Genomic DNA, 14,070 nt, shown 5'->3' with positions numbered 1-14,070 from the left:
CCACAAGACGCGATACTCGAAGCCCAACTTGCTTTCGCGCCTGTTGATAAGTCTGGCAATCTGCCAAGTCTGCTTTGTCGCGGCAAACTTGTCACCAACTGTGACTCGGGATGGGCCATAGTACTCACCGTAGATACGGAAGTACAGCTCGGAGGTGTCGGTCGTAGCAGTGCCTTGGTCAGTCGCAGTAGTGGCTTGGTCAGGTTCAGTATGCGCTTGATCTGTCGCAGTAGCCGTTTGGTCTGTAGCAGTAGCTTGCTCTTCAACCTCACAGATTCGGGTGCGAAATCACACTGCAAAACTCTACAGGTCCTAAACACGCGAGCGGCAGTCCTGTTGCCCACCGTGCACAAGCGGCAAAACCAGTCCTGGTAGTCCTACTCGGTAGCAGTTGTGTGGTGTAGTAGAACACACAAATATCGTCAGATGTGGATTCCTTACACAAACCACAACGAATCGCCGAGTTAGGTCGGCGGTTTGTATGGCCTGCGCAGAGGGTGGTCCCCTCGCGGTCCGGCCCTTCCGGGACAGACGAGTGGCTCGCTTCCACCCGGTTCCGACTAACCAAGTCAGATCACTTCCGAGGCTCCGCCGAGTTTGGTTCGGCTGAGCTCGTTCACAACCCTGTGCCCTCCACCAAAGGATGGACGACGGCGCGCGAGCGCTTTTACAGGTCACCGAGCGCAGAGGCAGCTCAGCTAGAAGTGTTACGGCACCCGGGCTATCCGACGTACCGGCCCGCTGAGTATGCGGGACTTTCTTTCGCGCGTAGCGAGACTTTGTCCTACCCGGACCGACCTTATCTCTTGGCGCTACCAGTCAATACCCTACAAGCTATGCCTCTCGAGTATTGACGGCAGGCATAATCCAGCCCTATGCAGGGACTTACCGGAAAAGTGTACACGTGTCTTGGACTAGGAAAATTCTGCTCTGTTATCTTCTGGGAGCCTTTTCGGCTCCTCCTATTTAATCCTATGCTTCTCATACAAATATCTAGTGAAATGTAGTCGTTTCGGATCTCTACCGACTCTTCAGCTGAGTTCCGGCGGCCGTTGAGCTCAGCGGCTATCCGGATAGCATATCCGGACAGATCGCCAAGTACTTACCGTGATCCTTGGCTCCTAAGCTCTGGGTTATCAGACCGAGCCGATTCTTGACCTAAAGTAGGTCGGCGTATGGTCGAATCTGGAAATCCCTACACCACAACTGCCCCGGTTATGATACGAGCCGAGCTGGTGAGTGTCTTAATCCTTCATTTTGTTCTGCCACCGTTGGTCCGTACTCGGCTGATGACGTCTCGCGGCTCCCCACCACCTTCTTTGGTACGTTCGTTGCTTCCGCTGTCACTCACTTGGCAGCTCCTTACCCTTCGCATGTTGTTCTAGCACAACCCGTGGAACCATCCTTCTTCTCCAACTCCTCGTCGAGGTGAAGGCGTGCCAGCTGAGTCGATTCCTCGACCCGTCGGTACTCGTGGGGTCAGCGACCGGCATGAAGCTGGGCTGGTCGACCTGACAACTTCCCATGAGTCTGACGCGGAGTCGGCGGGGTCTTCTCGCGTGCGCCTTCCTGGTCCACCGAGCTTGCCGGGCGACACCACTTCGGGCGCCACCAATCCGCCAAGCTCGGCTGCTCCAGTGAGTCTTGACTCCCTCATGGCCAGAGTTAACGAGCAAGGGCATGATCGCCGAGAAGAATTGACCTTCTTGGCGAGGCTCATGGCTTACGGATTCACTCGTTCCGTGGAGCCCTCCGATCCTGTACAGCGGCGAGCGATTTTGCATGCTGCTTCCGCGGGGGAACTGTTGGATATCTTGAAAGGCAATTACGCCGCTCTTGATTACCCCAAGATCATCGGCGATCTCCAAGCTGACAACCAAGCTGTTCAGGAGGAGAACCGCGCATTGACTCGGCGACTGGACTCGCTTGCTCTCAGCAATGTCGACTTGTCAACTCAGCTCTCGTCGGCTCAACAGCAAGTGTCTCGATTGGAGGCTGCTGCCAAGCAATCGGCTAATCTCCTCGCGTCGCTGCGGAAGGCTGTAGCTCTGAGTGAGGCGAAACTTGCTCGGGCTATCGCAGCTGAGCAGAGTAAGGTCGACGCTGCGTTGAGTCAGGCCCAGCTCCACCATCAGCAAGTCTTGGATCGGGACGCCGAGATCGACGTCCTTCTTCGATCCATTTCTGAGAGGGATGCGGCGTTCATCACTCTTCAGGGCATCGCTTCCAAACACTTCGAACAGCTGCAGGAGTCGGTGCGGTTGTACAGTTCCACCGGTACTCAACCCTTGCGGCACGCTCAGTCGGTGATCGCTGAGCAGCGAGCGGTGATCTTGCGACAGAAGCGGCTCATCCGTCGGAATGGTATTATTCCGATGCACGATCCTCACATGGCTGCTGCTGCTGGCGGTGGCTTGCAAGTTCCTGGGCTTGATCCGTCCGACCTTCTCCTCAACGCCCGGCTGTGTCGTGTCTTGGAGTCTCGCTTTCCTGAGGTTCTCAACATTCCCGCTGGTGAAACTCGGCGGTTGGAGTTGATTGTCCATCCTCGCCGAGATGCTCCAGTGGCGAGTTCCGTTATTGGTCCTGGTGTGGTTCCCTCAGCTAGTCAAGCGTCTTCGACGACTTCATTGGCAGACTCGGCTGCGGCTCCAATCAGCTCGGCGGCGGTAACCACTCAGGCTGAGCCGACTCTTGCTCAGCTTCACCGTACGCCTTTGGCAAACTTGACCTCGACTCAGCAGCTTCGGCGTTATGCCAACCCCAAGTCTCCCACAGCCGCAGGTCCTCGTCATCGTACGCCGGCGCCGCATCCGCCTCAACCGTACGCTTGTCCACTCCCCGGAGAGGATGGACACGAGGCTATCAGTGCCCTTTTGCACTCAAGTTCGCCTCAAGCTACTGTATCCGATGGAGGAAGGCCTCGCTCTGGAAAGTCCCGTCGTCGGACTCGGCGGAAGAAGGTTCGTCACCTTCAGCTGAGTTATGCTACTCAGCCCGCTGTCTCTGCTCGCTCTGAAGACGATGGTGAGGCTTCGAGCGAAGCTGAGTTTGAGTTTGAGTTGCCTGAGCCGCCCGCCGACACCGTTCCTGCAGTCGCTTCGACGACTTCGGTGGGTTCTTCGTCTTCTGGCCCTCCGGTGACTTCGTCGGTCGCGGCTACTCGCCCACCGCCGATATCTTCATCTGATGTCGTGGCCTCACTGCCTGTCCCGGCTACGAGCGTGGGTGCCCCAGGCTCGACTTCGCCCATCTCCGCTGGGTTGCCATAGTCGAGCGCACCACTCAGCGTCGTGCTAACGGTGGTTGGACACTCCCAGTCGTCCTCTCGGGGTCTGAGCGTATCCACCACGCCGACTGACTTAGTGACTCCGGCCGTGAGTGTCCTCAGACCGTCTCTCCCTGTGACCACGGCCGTGTTGACGTCCCCATCTGGGCGTCCTATCCGGAGATCGGCTGCGACCGCCCGTACTGTGACTGCTCAGCTGCTTGAGGATCTCGACGCGTCTGACGACGAGGTGTTAGGGCCTGGTGATGGTTCTGTACCGTCCACCGGCTCGACAAATCCTGCCGCTGGGTCGCTCTTGAATCCCATTTCCTTATCAGAGCACTCGGCTGGCAGTCCTTCCGGTTCCGACTCAGCGACCGCAGATGCTCGTCGTTCCGCCCAAGCGAGAAGTCTTCATGCGGCGATCTTTGGTTCTGACGATGAGATGAGTGATGAGTCTTTGCCGCCGAGTGATCGCCCCTCCTCGCGGCCTTCATCGAAGGACTCTGGTGACGGGACGAGTTCTGCCTCTGCGCCGGCTTCGGGAAAGCAGCAGCATCGCAAGCGTCGTGCCTCGTCGAGTCCTACCGGTCATCGGTCGAAGCGATCCAAGAAGCACAAGGAGCACAAGAAGCATCACAAGACGCACCGACACCACAAGCATCGGCAGCTTCCGTCGACTCCTGATCCAGCTCCGGCTCAGTCCATTCCGGCTGCTCCTTCGCCGAGTAGGCTCCCGGTTATATCGATTCTCGCTCAGCCGAGTTCGACTGCCTCACGTCCGGCTGTGGTCGCACTTCCCAGCGCTCTTACACTTCCGCTGGCGACGTTACGGACTCGAGCCTCGCAAGCGGTGTCCAAGGATTGTCGCCTGACTCTTCACATGGCTCAACTCCGCGAGGTACCATTCATGCATTTCGGCTCAACTCGTTGTTGGAATGCATTATTGGATACACTGAGCGGAGGGGTGCAGATGGAGCTCGTTGGGGGCAAGAGTCGTGTGCCACCTACGCCGTGTTCTCTTGACGGCATTCGAGCTTTCATGGACGTTTTCGACCCGAGCCATCCATGTCAGCGTCTTCGGCGGATGCTCCCCGAGCTTCCTTTCTTCTTTTCTCCGTCGATACTGGAGGAAGCTCGGCGGTGTTTGGCTTCTCTGACCCGACCTCATACTTTGATGCAAGTTCTTGGAGATATGTGGGTGAAGCTTCGCGGCGACAGTCCCTTGGACTCGGCGGGGAGGCCCATCCAGACTGACGGCCAAATGACTCGTTACTTCGTAGCTCTCTATGAACGTCGTCATTGGATCGTCGAGTCGAGTGTGTTGATGGGTCTCCACCCTGACGTTAACCCGGCTGCCACGCCCGCTCAGCTCGCTGAGGTATACGAACTGTGGCTGGTGTACAAGCGCGAGCGCAAACGTCGTAGTGACACCTTGCGATCTCTGGTTGTTGCTGTCTACGACCAGCTTTACTCGGCGGTCACTCAGAAGCTCGGCGATGAACCTGCTCCTCTAGTGGACGCAGAAGTTTATTTCGATCCGTCCGTTCCCCATTACTCTCCCGTTAACCTTTCGTGGGTTCCTTCCGGGAGAGATTGGGTCCAGTGTGCTCACGATGTGGATCTAGCCGAGCCCTGGCGAGCTTGGTGGCTGACCGACCCGGCGGTCCATCCATACAATACTTGCTTCCGCGCTCGGAACGTGGACTTCTTAGTTTTCGCTCCGCGCGGTATGGATCCTCAGGTTGTGACGCGATTGAAGAAGATTTCGATCTTGCTGAACAAGCACCTCCTGCCTATGCCCCAGGTGCTCCACCTCGGCTGAATCGTCAAGGCATCCATATCTTCACTGGGTCTTCGATCGGTGAGCTCGGCTCAGATGGCGAGAGTGCGTCTGATGACGACTCGGCGGACGATGGGTTGGGTTCTCCCAATCTCCGAGGCGCGTCTCCGAGTATGTCTCTGTTCGGCACCCCACTCCCCAGTGGAACGGATCCTCAGCCCACTTCCGCCGCGTCGGTTCCTGAGGCACCTGATTCGGCATCAGCTTCGTTGGCTAGCTCGGCGATGATACTTCTTGCCACTGCTGCGAATGTTGCATCTCCTTCCGCAAGTTCCCAAGGGATGACGTCTGCTCCGACGCCACGTCCCCAATCGTCGAGTTCGCTGAGCTCTTCCCAGTTGTCTCCGTCGGGTTCAACTCACTTGGAATCCGGATCGCCGACTTTTTAGTTTTCTTCCTTTGACTGGGCGTCCCGTAGGTATCGTTCAGGACTTCATTTCGTAATTATTCAGTATATGTAGTTTCGACACAGTAGCATCCCATCTCAACTCGGCCTGTGTCGTCCGCCGAGTTGGTGTAACTTTTGGTGCAATAGCTGTTAATCCTCATCTGCAACTTGCACTATTTGCAGACGGTTTTCGCGCTTCTTCTGTCGTAGATAGTCAAACAGGAGACCTCCGCATGACAAATTCGACAGTGGTTCCCAAGTAGGCTCATCGTAGCCGACCCACTTAACTTTAAACTTCCGTTGTGATCGTGACGTACTTGTGGATAATGGTAGCTCGTCGTCGAGAATTGCTTCGACTTCATACTGGTTTGTACTTGTGTCTGGTTCCCAGCTGTCTTCAGGCAGTAATTCTTCATCAAAGTCAAATCGCTGAGTCTCTTCGAGGTCGGCGATCAGCCTCGTCTTTGGTCTTCCGCCGAGTTCGGTGACTGCCTTCAGACATGATACATGGACCACCGGGTAGAACCTATATCCGCCCTTGTCTGGTAACTCCAATTCATAGGCGAATTCTTCCACCTTCTTCTTCACCCTGAATGGTCCATGCCATCGGTGGGCTAACTTCTTGGTCAGGCCCGACTTGACTCGCTCCATAAACAACCAGACTTGATCTCCTTCTTTGAACAAGGATTTGGTGGATTCATCGCCTGGTTCTGCAACTTCATCTTCGTCATCTGCTGTGTTGGGAATGGATCTTTTCTCCTTCTTGCTCAACGCTTCGTTGTGCTCTCGAGCTCGTCGTGCTTTCTCTCGCACTTGGAACTCAGCTGCTAATCGAAGTGCCACTTCTCGTTGTCTGTTCGCTTCTCGGCGCCACTCGACTGCGTCCGCCGAGTTGACTGGGCGTCCCTGTCCACGTCGTATCGAACTCGTCATAGCCTTGAGTGTAGACTTGGCGTCCCAACCATGCACCAGATAGAAAGGGGTTTCTCGCCGAGTCGAATCTCTTGAGTTGTTTATAGCGTGTACCATCTTCTCGGCGATGTCATCCCAGTCGGCTTGAAGTGGGTCTTCCACGTAGACCCGTATAGTCTGAACCATTGTCTTGACTGACCTCTCTTGTTGACCGTTGGCTTGTGGTCGGTAACTCAGCGTAGCTCTTGATCTCGACTGCATCATCTCGGAGAACTTTTGGAAAACTTCACTCATAAACCTTGGATCTCGGTCGTGCCGTATCAGAGACGGAGCCCCGAACTGCCTGAAGACGCATTCCTCAAATACCTTGGCCACTTCGAGTGCTCCGGTGTCATTCATAGCCTTAGCGATAACGAACCCCGTGAAGTGGTCCTGGAACAGCAGCAGTGCAGTATTGCCCCGCTGAGTTCGAGGAAGGGGAATAACGAAATCCATTGACACGACTTGGAATGGATGGTCTGACACCACATTTCCCGGCGAATAACCTCTCAACTGTGGCTTGCTCTTACTGGTATTGCAGTCTTCGCAGGCTCTAACATGTTTCACCACGTCGGCGTACAGACCAATCCAGTAGTAGTCGGCTTTGACTCGGTGATAAGTTCTGACGATGCCTTGATGCCCTCCTTCGATCGAGTTGTGGCAGTTATGAAGTATTTCGTCGACCATGGTTGACGGTATCACCAATCTCAATGAGAGGTTCGGTTCGCCGAGTTCGCCTAGTCGGCGGGCTTCATCTCGGCGGTACAACAGGCCGTCTTCGCTGAGTACAAAGACTTCTGCGACTTTGCCGGCATTCTGAGCTCGCCGGTGTGTAAGGTTCTCCACTTCACCTCTCAGGTACGCCTTCAGATCGGCCCACCTGAGTTCTTCATCTTGTGCCTTCGCGATTCGTCGTCTCCGCTCAGTCTGTACCGTCACTGGATCAATGTCGTTGGCATTCTGAGCTGTCTGGACTGACTCCATCTGCGACCTTGTTTCGACATTCGGGGTCGTGTGGTTAGTCCGCCGAGTCGACGCCCCGCTGACTTGTTCGAATTCATCTCCACTACTTTCAAACGCGGATTCTCCAGGATTTGTAGACATGGCTTCATGATCCTGACTTCTTCCTCTTGCTCTAGCCGAGTCTACATCCAGCTCGTCCTCAAAGTGAACTCGGCGTACTCGGCTACGAGTGACTGCCGTGACAATCGGTGTTTCCGCTGGGTTGCCTGTGACGTACAGTTCTTCGGCTACTCGGTTAATCATTCTCAGCTCTGCTTTCCTATCCGTCCCGAGAATTACTCGTCCAGCTTTAGCTTCCAGTGCTTCTGTAGCGAGAGAATCAGCCGCTGCGTTATAGTGTCGCGCTATGTGTCGATACCGGACCGAGTTGAGTTGTTTCGTGAGATCCTTGTGTCGAGCTAGCTCCACTTGCAACGTTTCCTTCTTGCATGCTATCACCCCCATGGATTGCTGGATTGCAAGCCGGGAGTCACCCACGATAATCAAATCAGTTATCCCTCGGTCAATCGCCGCCAAGACTCCATTGTTCATGCCGGTGTACTCGGCGATGTTGACTGTGGTGGACGACAGGTACGCACTCGCAGCGATCTCAATGTCCCAATTCGGAAGGCGCCATAGTATCCACGAACAACTTCCATACCCGCCGTATTTAGCTGTCTTCGCTGAGCCATCAAATGACAGCACGCATCCTGTAAAGTCAGCTGGTATTCGGGCATATAGCAGTGCTGGGTCCATTCGAACTGTCGCCGAGTTCTTGGAGGGAGGCGCCAGGTGCTTCAAGGAATCGTCGAGTCCGATAAACGGGGTTATCGACGCCTGGAGCAACTGGACGAAGTCTACATCTCGCTCACGTACTCGCTTCACCTTCAAATCGTAGGGCGACAACATAACTGCGAAACTGACTGCGCGACCGTACAGCGACTTTGACTTAAACACCCACTCCAGCGTGGAGAAACGGGTGTAGACGTGAAGCGTCTTTCCCGCCAAGAGAGTGTAGCACACTTTCAGCAATTGCAACAGCGCGACCACTTCTTTCTCAGCGGGATGATAGCCGAGTTCGTTCTCCTTTAGTACGCGTCCGCAGAAGCGAACTGGGTGCAGCTTGTCGTCGTGTGGTTGCATCAACGTACTGCTCAGCGCCCACTCATTGGCGTACAACATTATGTGGACTTCTTTCGTCGAGTCGAAATGACGCAGAATTGGAGCTTCTGCTACCCGTCTTTTGAGCTCGGCGAATGATGCTTTTGCTGACGCCAGGTCACCCCCAGGTCCAAAGTCCGTATCCTTTAGCTGATAGAGTACTGCTCCGTAAACAGCCAAGTTCTGGATGAATCGGCCGTAGTAGTTGAGGGCACCGAGGAACGCTTGCATTCCCTTCTTCGATTTCGGGAAGGCGAGCTCGGCGATCGCGGCTATCTTCTTCGCATCAGCGCGTATGCCACTTGGCGTAATCTCGTGCGATAGGAAATCAACCTTGGGTTGGATAAAGATACTCTTAGTAAAGCTGATGCTAATTCGACATTCTGTGAATCGGGCTAGTAATCGGTCGAGTGTCTCCAAGCAGGCGTCGAACGTCTCCCCCCCAAAACAGATATCATCGACAAACGACCTCCGCTTGAACACCGGAATCAAGGAAGACTGGTCTGGTTCTCCATTGGCAAACATGTCGCCGTCCGGTCCGTTTACCAAGTCTTGGACCGGATCGCAGTCATCTTGTGATTTGTGGTCAGCTTCAAACTTCGTCAGCTGACTCTCCGTTGAATTTCTGACTCCGCCGAGCTCAACTCGCCGAGTTCCTGACTCGGCTTCAGCAACAGCCATTCGTTCGGCAAACAACTGCCATCCTCCCTTTGGTTGAACGTAACCCCATAGAGCGTTGTCGATCAGTCGTTGGTAAATCATAGGCGCATTTTTTAATCCAAATGGCATTCGTAACCATTCAAAGTGTCCAAGTGCACATACGAACGCTGAGATCTGCCGAGCTCGGCGTGTCATCAAGACTGCCCAGAATCCACTCGCAGCATCGAGCGAGCAAAACCACAAGTAACTTTCCAATTCGGTAAGCAGGTCATCAACCAGTGGCATAGCGTATTCCATCGGCGTAGTAACCGCATTAACCAGTTTATAATCGATGCATAGCCGAATATCCACACCATTTTTCTTGAGCACTATCACCACTGGCGAGGCCCAAGGGCTGCCCGAGAATGATATCAACCCAGCTCGAAGAAGCCCCTTCAGCAACTCGTAAAGTTTGCTCAAGTGGCGGAGAGGTATCCGCCGAGCTCTCTGCTTAATGGGTTCGTGTCCTTGAACGTCGATGTCGCACAATGCTCCGTACGCTGGAGGCGGTAGAGCATTACCACTTGAAATCATTATCCCGTCGTGCTTTTGTAGTTCTGCCACCAATTTAGCCGACTGTGCCGGCGTATGACTACTCGACTTGACGTTTGCAGCGCCATAGTCGAGTTCGGTAGGCTCAACTTCAGTGAGGTCGGGAAGGAAGGCCAGCTCGTGAGCGTAGTCCGTCGATTCCAGATCTGTCCCACTACGCTCAAAGGCGTTGGTCGTGCCCTCGTCAACATCATCCTCTTTCTCGTCTTCGGTCGCAGCGATAGCCAAGTAGTGTTGTTTCAGGGTCTCGGTCGGGTTTCTCGTCGAGTCGCATTCATCGTCTTCAGCTTGTCCTAAGCCATAGTCAATTCCGCCGGGGTCAAACACCGTCGCCGCTGAGTTCGTTACTCCGACCTCAGCTATAGTACCTTCCAACAATGATACCTCTGGTACTTCATAGTTGTCGTCCGCGTCAAGGCTCGCATTCGTTGAGTTCACTGTGACGGACGATCTTACTCCTTCGTGTTCAAACTTGTCCCCGAGGTTGATGTTATCGTCGTCATGCTGTCTAACCACTTCCGAACCGGTTTCAGCCTCCACAATTTCCAACGCCGAGTCCGCCGTAGCTGGGTCGTCGTTCGGCTTTATTCCTTCAGGTAGTAATACCTCCCAACTATCATATTCCTTGGTCGCGTCGGAGTGCTCATCCGCTGAGTCGGTTATGACGGCAGAGCTGACTTCCGTGCGTGTAAACACGCCTTCAGTATAGCTGACATCCTGACGACATGCTGTAACCACGTCCGAGGCACTCTCAGTGTTTAGATCTTCTGACGTCGAGTCTGCCGCCGCCGACTGGATAATGCAGGCTTCCGGTGTACCCATCGCTGAGTTCACCACGGCTGCAGAACTTGGTCCTATTATTCCGTACTTGGCTCGGTTGTCAGCAACGGGGTTCAACGTCACATAGGGGCTTGTTCCGAGCGTTCTTCAAGGCCTCCTGCCGTTATAGCTGAGTCGTCAGTCGCCGACGCGTCTTCCGTGGCCCTTACTTCACTTGTTCCTTCGACCGCTGAGTTCGTGTTGACGTCAGAAATGGCGCCATCGTCTTCAAACTTGGACAGCTGATAGGAGACATCTTGGCCATCGTGTAGCACCGACGTATGGTCCGCTCGGACATCTTCCAGCTTGAACGCTGAGTTTATAGCCGGGTCACCCCTTGTCACCCCTGAAGTCGATATGACGTCTGCGTTACCGCGACGCTTCTCGTAGTCGCCGGCTTCAGTGTCGGCTTCGATCCTTCTCCAGCGTTCGGCGCATGTTAACTCTGGTCCACTCTCCACTGGAGATCGTCTTTCCACCGCCGTCGGAGTTGGGTATTTTCGTCTTTCCACAGCTGGCGGCTGGTGTGACAGCCAGTCGTCGTACAGTCGTTGTTCTTTCTGCAGCAAATCTTTATCCATCGCCGACTCAAAGGCCAATATCTGCCAGTCACGGTACTTCGCCGAGTTCACGCGGACATATCCCTCGTTGGCCAGCACTCCGTGTGGTTGCCATTTTATCACATAAAAGTGAGGTGGGCACCAGACTAACGTCGGTCGTACGTTCGTAATTTGGCCATGGGTTGGTCTTCCTCGGCGATTAAAAACAACCGTTGGAATCCAACCCTTCGTCCGTCTCACCCACAAGTCATGCGTCGACTCACTGGGTTGCCGCCTGCGCAATTTGAACTCAGTGGTCATTCGACTTTCGATCGTCAACCCGTCTGGTGGCCCGCATGGTACATTTGGTCCGAACTCGGTCTTAGTCGGTGCATTACTTGACCGGATGAGTGGTATCACCATCTCATCGGGTAGCTTGACCGCCGAGTTGTACAGATCCAGACGTATTCCAGCTGGGATCATAAAGTCGGTGCCGAGAATCAAATCGACTCCGGCATGATGAGGCATTATCCATACTTCAAACTCGTATGCCACTTCCCAGCCGAGTGTCACCTTCACCACTGCTCTTGACGTTGTCACCATCCTGTCTTTACTTATTCCTTGTATGTCAATTCGCTTATCTCGGCTGGCCACTCTCTTGAGACGCAGTTTCCTCGCGAAGTACTCACTGATCGCCGAGACATTTGCTCCGGTATCCAATAATATCTTGGTCCTTCGGTCGTTCACTGCACCCAATACGAGGGCTCTCATTCTAACTCGGCGATCAAACGTCTGTGCTGACCACCATCCCAGCCGCTCTCCCGGAAGCAGCTTCATTATCCTGGTACGATGCACAGCCTGGTCTGACTGCCGAGTTACACTTGCAATCGCTCGGTTGTTATCATCTAACTCACCGAGCTCACGTTCAATTCCGTCGATTTCACACATGCAATTGCCATCCCCGCTTCTTCCCTCGGGCCGTCCTGCTTCGCCTACGAAGGCAAACAAGAAGTTCGCCTCAACTGCAGGTTCAGCTGACTGTGGCAGCCCGGCATATTCCAACCCAGTCAGTGTTGGCGGGCCGCCGAGTTTAAATCACTCGGCGCGTAAAGGTTTTGCAGGTCTTCTGGCACTTGCGACTTGTCGACAGAGTTCTTCACGAACGCAGCCAGCTTCTCATATTGACGGAACAGCTCACACTGGCCGCCTTGTCTGCAGCAGGTACTCAATTTGCAGCGTCGTCGACAGTAGTAAGCCGAGTGCCCCATTCTTCCACCAGCTGCACAAGGTCCTCGTTGGGTGTTGTCGCGTGATCCATCTCCACGATTCGACTGTTCTCGTTGGTTGTACGGTCGCGGAGGTCGGTTCGCTGAGTTTCCCCAGCTTCGGTTCGAGCCTTTCTGGTCTCCCGCCGAGTTCTCTCGGCGGTCCGGTGTATTTCCCTTATCATTGGAAACGCCGGCGTCAATGTAGTCGTCGTCTTCCGCTGAGTCGTGTCCTCCGGACTGGTACTCATCATCCCATTCGTCTTCGGAGTTGTACGGACTCGGCGGGTTCTGATCGATGAGTTCCTCTCCGTCGGAGTCAGCGTCAACGACAGTGACTCGGCGGTCGCGGTTTTCTTCCTTGCGACTGCGCTTCTCATCTCGGCGGCTCTGATCCTTCCGCTTGTCATCTCGGCTTCGTGCGGTCACGAGTCGGTCGCGTTGCTTCTTACGCTTCTCGCCGAGGATCCGACGATTGATTATCTGTTCCACCTTACTGATGTCTTCCAACTGCAAGGGGTACATTAAATCCATCACATCGTCATCACCACAATGCAGCAAGAAGTGTTCGACATGGTCAGCTGCGTCGGCGCCACCCCTCTCGTACTGGATCTTGGCTGTCCGAGCGTACCCGTTGAGTCGGATCAGGAAGTCGCAGATCGGTTCGTTGACTTTACGTCTCGCCGAGTAGTAACGAGTGCGGGCGGATTGGTCGAACTGTGAGCAGTAATAATCCAGGAACGCCTCGCTGAGTAGTTTCCAACGTCGCTGAGTCTTCTTCGGCAGCTGCCTGTACCAACTCTTCGCCGCGCGTCCCAAGCATAGCGAGAAAGGCTCGCACCATGCACTTTGGGGCATCCTGGTGCTCTTCATCTCGTAGATGAACCGCTTGAGCCACTGGAGCGACGCGTCAGAGCGGTAGCGCTTTCCTTCGAACTCGGCGATTTTGTCGAGCGAGGCGTGGGTTCGGACTTCTAGGTACTGCGTCGAGTCCTCTTCAGCCGCGTCAAAGCTCAAGTTTCGAATGTAGTCCTTCACGGTTTCTTCACGGTTGCCTCTCACGTCGAAGGCGTCGCCGTCTTCTTCATCCTCCTCGTAAGCCTCAGCCTCATCTGCAGCGTCATACAATTCACGATAGCGACCTACATTTCGCTGCCCACGACTCGGCGCTCGCTGAGTCGGGTTTAGCTTTAATGGTGTCAGCATGTGAGAGTCTTCGAAGTACGGAGTCCCTTGCGTAGCGCGGAACACTTCACGTCTCTTCGTCTCCGGGGTTTTCGGCAAAGGAATCTTGCTCGGGTCCTCGTCGAGTGGTTTGAACTCGGCTACTCGGCTGTACACCCTTCTTCGTTCCGCCAGGGGCCTTCTCCAATCCCAAACGCCACTCTGAGGCTTCTTCTTTCCATTGCCAGAGGTTCGGCTCCAGCCACGGTTCAGACTTCCTAGTCGAACAGACATGAGGCTGTTTGGGACCGGAGGTTGCCACCGATACCCCATACGCCCTTCAACAGGAGAAACAGTTTCTCTCACGCAGCTGGATTGTGTAGTGGGACTGCCCGGGCACCGCGCGGGGGGTGAGTGCG

The sequence above is a fragment of the Phytophthora infestans genome, genomic scaffold, assembly GCF_000142945.1.
Source record: "Phytophthora infestans T30-4 supercont1.2 genomic scaffold, whole genome shotgun sequence".
Lineage (NCBI taxonomy): Eukaryota > Oomycota > Peronosporomycetes > Peronosporales > Peronosporaceae > Phytophthora > Phytophthora infestans.
This window is presented reverse-complemented; position numbering follows the sequence as displayed.